Here is an 11,077-nt window from a genome sequence, read left to right as displayed (position 1 = left end):
TCATTGGTCTTGCAACCATTTGAAGTCGCTTAATAAGCGATTCAGCAAGCCCATTTTGTGTATGTACATGAGGTACAGGATGCTCTACATTTATCCCAATAGACATGCAATAATCATTAAATGTTTGGGATGTAAATTCACCAGAATTGTCTAATCGGATTTTCTTGATGGGGTAATCAGGAAAATGTGCTCTTAGCCTTATTAAATGAGCAAGTAGTCGTGAAAATTCCATTTTATGACTTGATAGTAGGCACACGTGTGACCATCTAATGCATCAATTAAAACCATAAAGTATCTAAATGGTCCACTAGGAGGATGTATCGGTCTACAAATATCCCAGGTATTTTTTACAAAAAAAATCAGGGATTTAGTCCCCACCTTCATTGGTGATGGGCGAGTAATCAACTTCCCTTGTGAACATGCAACACATGTAATATCCTTGGACTGAAGAATCTTCTGGTTCTTCAAAGAATGCCCAAATGAATTTTCTATAATTGTTTGCATCATTGTTGAGCCGGGATGGCCTAAATGGTCATGCCATAAGATAAAATTTTCTTGGTCTATAAACTTCTTGTTTATGACTGCATTTGATTCGATTGCATTAACTTTAGTATAATACAAACCAGAGGCAAGTGCTCGCAACTTTTCTAACACATGCTTTTTACCCGAACTGATATTTGTGATATGAAGGTACTCATCATGTCCCTCGGATGTAGTCTCAAGATGATATCCGTTTAAACGAACATCTTTAAAACTTATTAGGTTCCTTTGAGACAATGGGGAAAATTATGCATTGGTTATTTTAATTGGTGTTCCACCTAGCAACACTACATAAGCTTCTCCAAAGCCTTCAATTAATTTTGATTGCTAGATATAGTACCAACATTTGCCTTTATCATAGTTAAATTAGAGAAATAATTCTTTTTCTTAAGAATTGTAGATGTGCTGTCTATTAGACATATATCTTCTCTATTTGTCACACCCTGACTTTTGCGGAAGCGTGGGTTTATTTGGTGTGACTTCTTAATACCATAGCAATCAATCATAACAATGCTATATGATAAAAACAAGAGATGTTCATCTATTAATAAGGTTTAGAAATAACAATACAACATCACTTTTAAAAATGTCGACTCATAAAACAAGGTACAACCATAACATAATTTAAAACGTTTTCATATGACACAATGAAAGACTTGAATAAAAACATGGTGTAAGGACATGTAACCGTCCAGGTAAAGGTTACACCTCCTGAACCTACTACCCTGGATGACGTCTTTATTTAGTAAGCAGCTTGACACAAATGCAGACACTTGCCAGATCCCTTAGTTTTCCTGAAATACATGTAAGTTGAAAAATCAACAAAAGTTGAGAGAGTTCATGTGTAAGTGAGTATGTATAAACCTTTATAATGTGGTTGTATGTATGAAAAAAATCCCTGGTATGTAGCAATTAAGGAAAAAGAGATCACCATTGGGTTGCAAAGCCAATGATATGTGTGAAGTGATGCAGGAAGACTCAAACCTAGCAGATTTGTGCGTCGGGCACATAGTCACCACATGGTCCACTCGGCGGACTCAGGAGTGGGGCTCGCTACACCCGAATAGATCTATCACTTATGTCCTTCGGTCCTACAACGAGGATTAATGGCCTTAAGTTCTACCTACCCACTCACATGATCTAAGTAGTATAAACCCTCCTTAAGCTAATCATACCATGTAAGTAATGTCTGTAATAATTGTCGCATGTATTTCACCGCAGAAGCATAAAACTGAAAACAGTAAAGAGAAAAGGGGACATGAACTCACAGTATTGCGTCTTCAGTATGTGTAACCCAAGTCTCTTCAGCCAACACGACTACCTATAGTGTACTAACGTCTATTAGACGAACGGGTCGTGCCTTGTCTTAGTATTTTCGTCTTTAGGTTACGTTTCTGTTATTATTCCAAGTTATATAATTATTGTTAGTTTTGGAATAATTGTTTATGCAGTATCTCAGTATTAATACTTCTTAAGTATTTTAACTTCGTATTTTCCTTCCCAAGGATGGGGGTATTTATACATGTACGCTTTATAATTCCGAAAAAATATATTTTAAGTCCCACTTAGAAAATATATTTTAATCACTTGTCTAAAACATTTTAATTCCAAAACATATATATTTTTCCCAAAAATATTATATTTTACCTCATACATTTTCCAAAATAATACTTTATCAAAATATACGTATGAGAGTATTTTCCGAAATATACATTAGTTACGTTTAGCGTGTCGTAAAGCAACAATACTTGTGTAACTTAAATATTTATTTTGTGAGAGCATTGGTATTATTTTGGAGTCGTAATTTCATGGTATTTTCAAGTTATATTATTTTTACCCTAAAAATAATATATCTAGTGCACAGAATAACAAAAAATCACACAAGCGTTTTAGTATAAAATATATGTTCTAAATATATATTTATCAAATCTTATTTACGAAAATCCAACCTCCGGCACTTAGTAATTTTTGGAGTAAAAATCATGGCGAAGTTTATTTTGAAAACTAAGTTAAAAATACAATCATAACACTTGTTAGAAAAATATTTCTAAGTGTTGAAATTCTAGAAAAATTTCGCCAGAGTTTCCTTTGTAAATGGAGGTGTCCATGCTTTTTAGCATATCATTTTCTTTTGTAAAATCATTCAAACAATCATCATCCAACAATATACAATTTTTATTCATCAAACTTGACAAAAATAAGCACAAATCATAAACTTATGAACTTGAAAAATTTATAAAAGCAAGTAGTAAATTACTAGCATAATTAGTAAGTCTTGTTACCTTTAAAAATATGATTAGTTTGTTAAAAACTTTATTTTTAAAGAATGTGTATTTCACAACTTCTAGTCATGATTTCCAAAAATATTTCTTTGTGGAAATTTTCTTTCTACACAAGTGTTCCTACACTTGTTTACCCACTAAAAATGTTTTTAGTTCATACAAGATCCAAGTTTTATCAAAACTAATATTTTTCACTTGGTTCTTTCGAAAAACCACTCATAGATCTTTAGATCTGCAAGTTTATAACTTTATTTTCCTAGAAAACTTATATTTATTCAAGTTCAAAGTTCATGAGTGGATGGTTTCATCATGCTTCATATCTTTAACCTTCACATCTTGCTAGTTCATGTCTTTAAACATGATCTAGCAAGTCCATGTGATGAACCATACCATTTAATCTAACAAACAACATACAACAAGCATAACAACACAAGAACAATATGATTTCATCATCACTTTAACCATTTTTCATTAGTTGTTTGTTTATGTTTCAAGACTTTTGTTTATGTTCTTTAGAGTTCTTGTTATTTCACCATTCTTTTCACCATTAACCACCATAAATATGAAGAATATGAAGATCTAAGGAACTTACTATTAGCACAAGGCTAGGGGAGTTCAAGAAGATAAATGAAGTGGATAAAAGCAAATGGTGATGGTCCTTCAACTTCCGAAAGCTCCAAGCTTACTTATACACCTTCTAACACCTTAGATCACCTTGGAATGCTTGAATGTTGAACGAAAATGGAAGTAGTGTGGTGGATGGTTGTGGCCGTGAGGTGGGGTGGTGATGGAGGTTACTTAGTGTTTTGAGGAAGGTGAACTTATGAACTCCCATACCATACTTATAACCATTTAGAAAGTTTATCCTTTGTATATTATGTCTTTTAAGTACAAGACATAATCTAATAAAATAAACAAATGAAATCTCATGTGGAAGACTACATAAATTCAGTTATAGGTGGGGGGTCTAGTTAGATTCCAAATGGTTTAGTTGCAATCTAGTTAGATTTAGTTAGGAAGGTTAAGTGTTAAGTTAGTGTGTTAAGGTGTGTTGTTATTTATATAGTGTGTTAGGGTGTCCGGGGACCCTAACTAGCTCAGAAAAGTAAAAACAATGTGTTTGGCAATATTTTTGTGTTCCGGGTAAAGTCCGGTTGTTCGGTTGGTAAAGTGTTAAATTAATCCGTAAAGTGTCTTTTATAATGCTTTATGTGACACATTTAATTCCCAACACTTTGGAAAGTATCTAGGACTATTTTGCCAAGTTTTTGCACATTACCAGTATAGTTAAATGCTGAATTTTGTTTATTAAGTGCAGAATTCTGCATTTAAAGTGTGTTTTAGGCACTTCCTGGCACTATAACTATCACCTAGTGACGCAGTTTTATGGTCCTCACTTCCCTACACTCCCTACCAGTGTAGTATTCTATCTCTGGCTCATACTGGCCTCAAAACATTGTATGTCTAGGTGTTGGCATTGTCAGCATGTCTCTGGGTTATCCACTCACTGTTGTAGGATCGTGCGACTGACCCAAATGAGTCGTTCAGAGGAGTTTTACTCTGTTTCAGGTGCGGAAAACAAGAAACAAAGGTAGAAACAGCTAAATCTTCACTTAAATCACTGATTGTATTGATCTGACGTTGTTTACAATCAAACCTCACACCGGCAGCACTTCGGCATGGAATACCAGGACTCGTTACTGATTTCGCTCGTAATGACCTATTTATAGGTGCCCGATTCCGCTCGTAACAACACAATCACATTTCGGGCGGAATTAGAAAGATGTGATTCCGGGCGGAATCACCTCCATGTGTAGCTAGGAGCGAAATCAGCCTCTAACACTCTAAACTTTCCTATTTTCTTGTAAAACGTGCCCTGATCTATACTATAACATCCGTAAAAAACGGATATCCAAAAAATTCGACCCGTTTTGAAATTTTTGAGTTTTATTTTTTTCTATAATCTTGAATCCAAATACACATATACCTTCGCCAATTTTGCGTATTCGAAACCCACACGGTTTCTTATCAAATTTTAAATTCCAAACTAATTATATGAATCTTCTATTATTTTATATATAAAAGCTTTATCAAAGGCATAATCCACATGCTATATATGCATCACGCATATACATAACATAAAAGTCTGTAATATATGTTGTTAATATATATCATGATAATGACTATTAGTCTAATCTAATATATATGTATATCATATATGTTAAGCCAATTATATATCTAATAACCAGTATGTCACTTTCTACTAATATTTTATACTGTTAATGAATTTCTTTTAGTTAGTCACATTGTACAAGCTTCAATACGTTGAAGAAGTAAATGAGAAAATTCTATAATTAATCTCCTTTGGTGAACATACTATTATAAATAAATATACTATCTGTGTATTGCTATAATAATTATTGTTATTATTATAAATATTATCACAATACTTACAAACATTACTATTGTTTGACTTATTTAGAATATAACGGAACCGACTTATTTGCAAACTGATTTCAATTATGAAATATCAATGATAATTATTCCTATTTTACGTTAAGACTGTTATGGAAGTTAATGGAGCATTGTGCAATAATAATAATAATAACTACCATTTACGTAACTTTATAATTGATAAAACCCAAATCTCAACTCATCCCCTTCCTGGCTTATTTAACAGCCAATCGGAAGTTCGAACATCTCAATATCTTCCATGTTCCTCATCATGTTCCTATCAACCGTAATCGTACACACAACACTCTCCGAACTACCTGCACCGTCGCCGGAGACTCAAGACGTCGCCGAAAAACGTTGGAGGTTCACGACGGGAGTTACATCATCTCGTCTTCAAAACCATGTTCGGCTGGAACTTGAATACGCCGCCGGAAGTCAAGCCGCATAGCCGCTAGAGCCATAACTCGCCGGGGGAGTCCGACGCTGTCGGAGAAGATGACCGGAGTTTCGACGGAACTTGCGAATCATCGTGTTCGGTATAATTTTTTTATCTTTTTGTTTTGTTCGTTTAATCTCCTGTTAATACACATCCACTTTTGACTTTTTACAATGTTCGATCCACTAAAACTATAGTTATACACATAACAGTTTGTGTATGTTTATTGATGAAGAAGACAACCTACTTTAAAGATTTAAAAGCAATAACGTTTTTAAACCCATCTTACCTACTGTTGAAACATATATTGGAACTTCAACAGTTTTCTTTGTTTTATTTTTAATTTGTTACATTCAATAACAATTTAAATCTAATTTAGTGTCGAGTTATTCTAATTCTTTAAACATTAATAAGGTAATAAAATATAATTAAATTGTAAATCATAAACATTAGGGAATATATTTAATCTACAACTTGTAACGAGTTCGTTATGTGACATTCTAATCATCTAGGTTAATCCATCCTGTTTGTTCTTTTGGATTCCAATCTTTACTCGTGCGTTTTACAAGAAATCGCAACGCAATCACTGTGAGTATACTCGATCCCATTTTCGTTTTAAACACTTTGGGTGCAACATGTATTCCATATTCAAATTACACAACACTTGAAACTTATTTGAAACATACTCTATCCATTTAAGCATGAAACAGAAACTTGTGATACTTGAGACTTTTATGCTATGTGAACGTTTAATCCCTGTGTGTAGTTCCGCCTTAACAATAGTAGCGCTATAGGGGTAATGCACCTCCCCGTTATTCTTTGGGGTATTGTTAGGATGAGACATATAACCTCCCGTTAAACTTTGGGAAAGGCACTTAACGCATTGGAAACTTGGGCTATCACTTGGACTGCGTTAGCTAGCATGGTGAAACTTGTTATATGTTTTCGTGTTGGATATGAGTCTTTAAATATTTTATTTTACTTAATGCTATGTATTAAACTTGTATACTCGCCAACTTTTGTTGATGTTATTTTAATACATGTTGCAGGTTGATAGACAAGGTGATGAAGAATCAAGTTAGGATGGATGTAGAAACCCACCTTAATAATAAACAATATTTGAATCTTGGTTTATGTTTGTTACAGTTTATCTTATTTGGAACGATGTATTTGACATTTTAGAATCATTATGAAATTTGATTTAAATTATAGTGTCACAATAGTGTTATGTTGTTTTGAGCAATTTGTTCGTCTCATCCCGATGTTTCCGCCATCGGTTGGGGTGTGACATATACAATGTAATCTAAGACTCGATACAAGACGAAGTCGACAGATGCATGCACTAACAGACTCCCCCTCAGATGTTGACGAGTCGCACGTGTCGAGTCTTCTCAAACTTCAGCCTTGATTAGTCTCTGGGCTTCACCCTCTCTTCTCATCTTCAGATTGTCTTCAGACTCCCCCTTGCGATATGCTGGCATTCCTCTAGTTCTTCAGCATTATCTACTTCAGGATCGTTTTCTGGCTTTCACAGATCCATGATCGTTAGCCTGGCTCAAACTTTGTCAACGGAATCGAAACCTGGCACATGTTCAATCCACAGAGTCCTCAGGTGTCGAAACCTGGCTCTCAGAAGCTTCTCAGAATCAATCAAACTAGCTCTTCAGAAGATTGATCCAAGATCAAAACTTGGCTTTAGTTCTGCTCAGGATCGATAACCCAGCTCATACTTAACCTGCATAAACTCTACCTCAAAGTAAGTTTTACAAATTTAACAATTTAGAATATATGCACTAACATTGACTCTTCCTCAAAAGAAACTATCCTCTTTGATGAACCACTTGTTGATTTAAAAACACATTTGATGTTTAAGACACACTCCCCCTCACAACAATGTCATCATGTTTAGCACTTGAGACTTTGAAAATCAGCTTTCCAATCATCAGTTGTCGAAAATCTTTTTGAATTTTTCAAAAGTTTATGCTAAAACACACCGAAAATATTTTTGGATTTTGAAATGCAAAGAAAATAGAGACACCAATTGTAGAAATAAAGAACTGTAGAAATGAAATATTTACAAACAATATTTTTGTGAGCTTGTGTAAGAGGATCATATCAGTTTTTGAGACAAGTCACGAACACCGTTAAGCTAGATTTTATTTTAAGTTCTAAACAATTTACCTAGATTGTCAGTATATTTGTCCACTTAAATTTTCACACAATTTTCAACTGATCCGAGATACGAAATTAGTGTCTTAAGCACTTGAACTTATCCGTGTGTCCCACTACTTGAATATACTCCCGTATCCAGATCCCAATATTCAGTCTTACAGGTGAATATACCACAGATGATATCTGTAAAGAGGTTAATTGCGAGGGCCGTGAGAGCTCAGGTCGATACTTCCGTATACGCAGAGAGATGACGGCTTCGACTTTTGGTGTGTCCCCTTTAGAGGATCTTTTGTTACAACAGCAATGACTATCAATTTTATTGTTTAATCAATTTGCTGAGGGCTGCGCTTTTTCAAGCATTTGTGGAAAGTATTATACAGGGACTAGGCCATTGCTTCCGCAAAATCAGAAGTCCCGAGATAATACCCCAGATATCACTGAGTATAAAGACCTAGTATCTCAGAAAGAGGGACCTTTCAAACAAGATTTCAGGGGTTACCTATATATCCAAGGCGTTGTTACCCACAGAATAAGCAAGTTTGAATTTTTAGATTTATATCTCGTCATAATCTACTAAATGTGCAAAAACCTACTGGCATATCCACAGTGAGATTGTTTATCACATTTTTACATTTCATTTCTTTAGCATGTTGTGACAGTCCATTGATTTACTATCATTTCCTCTTTTTCACAACAAACTCTTTTTACATTTTATAATGTTTTTGTCTTTTTCAAATTTTCTAATGTTTTTGGATTTTCTGAAATTTTCTACTCCCCCTAAAATGCAAACACATTAAAGGAAATTTGAAAATTATCTAAACTCTTTACCCATTTAAAAAAAATACAACACAAACTGTACAAATAAAGTGACAACCGATATCGAATTGCATCAAATCGCCATCCACTAGGCATAAACAATCAGAACTCCCCCTTTCAACAAACTGTTTTCTCATTATGATTTCAAAACACTTAAGTTTGTTTTAATCAAAATGATTTTTCCGAAAATAAGTTTGTTATAACCACTTGTAGGTTTTCTTGTAAGTTAGGGGTATGGTTCATCATATTGTTCATCAATCACTTGAAGTAGATCAAGTACAAATTAATGTCCCTGATTTACCATATGCAAGTATGCACCATTTGTACCAATCGTAAAAACACAAACACCTGTACCATGTGTAGGAAACAAACATCTACACACGATCATTTACCAATCAAAGATGCCGATTCCTGCTTCTCACTTACCAACCTGGAAGCTCCGGCGTAGTCCTTCAACCTGTAAAATTAAACTCATTCAAACTCTTTCAAACAATCTATTCAAAAACTAGAATGATGCCAATTCCTGATCCACAATTACAAACTTGGGATCTCCGGCGTAGTACTAAGACTTCAAGGGAAAAGAATTTCCACCCAAGTCTTTTCAGACTTGAGGGTTTTCAATTCTTGCTCAGTAGGGTTAAACGTTGCCTTTTTAGTTGCGTAAAAATCTTTAACACCTATTGCTTTACCATCAAGCATTTTCCCAAAAATTTTCTTAACATTCCCATTGAATGTTTTCTCAACATCAAACTCATTTTTCTCGGAATAAAACTGATCCGAGATTTCAACTTTACCAACTTTCTTTTTAATTTCTTCAAATTTCAGTGATGGAAATTCATCATCATTCACTGAATCTTTTGTCTTAACCTGTGGCTCTTCTTGCTTTGTGGAACCAGATTCATCGCCGACTTTCTCATCAACACTCTTAACAACCCACACTTGGTTGCCTTTACCTTTCTTTTTATAAAGATTTTTCTTAGAACATTCACCAATTTCATGAATGGAATTTTCAAAAATTTTGACTTGTTCAGTTGGTTTTTCATCTTTTTCAAGAACTTTTTCTTTTAGCTTTTTAGAAACTCCCTGTTTTGCCTTAGCATTTTTCGGACAGTTCCATGCAATATGACCAACTTCATTTCATTTGAAACAGGTTCGAGTTTCTTTTGGATGAAAAACTCCAGTTCCATTCGTTTTCTTCTCAGCAAGAAACTCCTGGTTTGATTGCTTCCAGAACGGTTTCTGCTGTTCTTCCTCGGCACTTCCTCCTGAAACAGATTCTGTTTTTGTTTTAGAATTTTTCTCATTTTTATAGTTTTCTGGTGGAATAAAACCTAAACCTTTCTTTTTGTAGCTACGTTTATGATTTGGTTTCTTTTGAAAACAAGAACCAGAATTGTAACCCTTTTTCTTGTTTAAATGTTGTTTAACTCTTGAAGTGTATTTTTTAGGTTTTCCAGTAAGATTTAAATCTTTTATTTCAGAAATATTAATTTCTGTCATTTTGAAAACCTTTTTGATCATGTCAAAACGAACACTTCTTATTGGAAACTCTTTGTCAGAGTATAACTTGTCAGAATCATTCAAAGTATATGCTACTTCAAATGTTTCATCATCCAAATTCGCTTTTGATAACAAAAATTCTTTACTATAAGACCTTTAACCGACGATTTTGGACCATTGACTGACGAACTTGAACCTCCAGACTCAGATTTTGACTCAGACTCCTCATCAGTATCCAACACCTGATCACCTTTTTTATTAACTCAGACTCATGATCAGTGTCAGACGATGTGTAAGTGACATCAATGTTTTCTGGTAATTCATCAGTTGTATCGGTTTTTAACTTTATATTGACTGCTTTTTCAAGTTGCTTCTCGTTTGGTTTCCTAGGAGAATACCCTTCCCAGATCGGAGGTGGACACTTGTTATAGCTAACAGTCGGTTTCTTACCAGTATCCTTCTTCTTGGGCTTGTCATCGTGAAAAGCTTCCATACCTGCAACAGTTGGATAAATTCGATTAATGAGATAATCAGAAATAGAATAACTCTGCAATAAATGTCTGATTCTTTCATTCTCTATCTTCTCAGTTTCCAACTCTTGCTTCCATTTTGCACTTTCTTCGATGTAGAAATTGATAGCTTTTTGCTTCGACATCATCACAACATTCATCATTGTCAAAGCGTTCTCTCTCTCAGAGTTTGTCTTTTGAAGACCAATTACCGTTTTATTCAAAACATCATAAGATTCTTTTACATAATTGAGATTGAACAGTAACTGCTCCTTCATCTTTTCATACTCTGCTAACTTCTCATCTTTGACTGCACATTCTTTGCAAGCTTCCAGACACTTCGAGCAAGGCTTGACGACCTCCACTAT

Source organism: Helianthus annuus, chromosome 15 (genome assembly GCF_002127325.2).
Source record: "Helianthus annuus cultivar XRQ/B chromosome 15, HanXRQr2.0-SUNRISE, whole genome shotgun sequence".
Classification (NCBI taxonomy): Eukaryota; Viridiplantae; Streptophyta; class Magnoliopsida; order Asterales; family Asteraceae; genus Helianthus; species Helianthus annuus.
The sequence above is the reverse complement of the archived record's forward strand: the minus strand, read 5'-3'. Positions refer to the sequence as shown.